This window comes from Cicer arietinum, chromosome 4 (genome assembly GCF_000331145.2).
Source record: "Cicer arietinum cultivar CDC Frontier isolate Library 1 chromosome 4, Cicar.CDCFrontier_v2.0, whole genome shotgun sequence".
NCBI lineage: Eukaryota > Viridiplantae > Streptophyta > Magnoliopsida > Fabales > Fabaceae > Cicer > Cicer arietinum.
The window spans coordinates 65,491,998-65,493,218 of record NC_021163.2 but is presented as its reverse complement, the minus strand read 5'-3'; positions in this window follow the sequence as shown (position 1 = coordinate 65,493,218).

Here is a 1,221-nt window from a genome sequence, read left to right as displayed (position 1 = left end):
TGCTTTGCTTCCTTTTCCTTCTGCTTTGCTTCCCTTTCCTTTTGCTTTGCTTCCTTTGCCGAAGCTATTTCCTTCTGCTTTGCTTCCTTTTCCTTCCGCTTTGCTTCCATTTCCTGATACTTTACATAAGCATTTGCCCTGTCTTTTGATTCCTGTGCCTTTCTCTTTGCTTGTATTGCCTTCAGCATGGCCATTATTTTCTCCTCCTTCTTTTGTATAGCTTTTGCCTTTCGCAATCGTAGAGACGCTGCCCTACTTACCTTTAGATTATACTTTCTTTTCTTTTCCCGCTTCTTTGCTTCTATTTTCAAAGCTTTTTCCTTCTCCTTTGCTTCCTTTATCAAAGCTTTTTCCTTCTGCTTTGCTTCCCTTTCCTTCCGCTTTGCTTCCCTTTCCTTCTGCTTTGCTTCCCTTTCCTTCTGCTTTGCTTCTTTTTCCATCATCCTTTCTTCCCTTGTTTTATTTCCCGCACCAACGGGCATATTTTGATCAAAAGATTCTATATCTATGGGTTTTCGTCCACCATCAAGCTTATCTAGCAAAACATTTTTCTTTGACTCTTTTGTATATTGTTTTCCTTCTTTTAATGTCTTTGTTTCCACAACAGATAAAAGAAACAATGAACAAAGGAAACACAAATTTAAAGCCTTGATTTTCATCACTATAATTTTTAAGAATTTAATTGTTGTGAAACATATGAATATACTCGGCAAGATAAATAGTTATGAAAATCAAAAGTAGATTTATTAAATAATATATTTTTTAATTGGCTTTCGAGAATATTGAGCCATTGAAGGGTTATTGAGGTAGGTAAAGTGTTTAAACTTTGACAACTACGAGATTGCTTGATAATTTCTTTAATAATAAACATAATTTTAGACTTTTGGTAAACATAATTATCATACGTTATCAATAAAAAATAGTTATTGCCACAATAAAATAAAAAATTACTCTATTTACGTAAATGTTATTTTTTATAAGTTCTGTTAAAAAAAGTATAATGTAGCCCTTAAGATGTTAATGTGTGCATAACAGTGTTGACGTAGTAAAATAAAAATTAAATATATTTTTTAAAATAATTTTTATTAAGAATAAAAATTTGAAAAAATTCTTAGAATTCTTCTAACCTAAAAAATGAAACTCAATGTGGTTTATGGAATTCTTCTATCGAAAACTTAAAAGATTAATATAAGAATCATTTATTTTTATAATTGTCAAGTC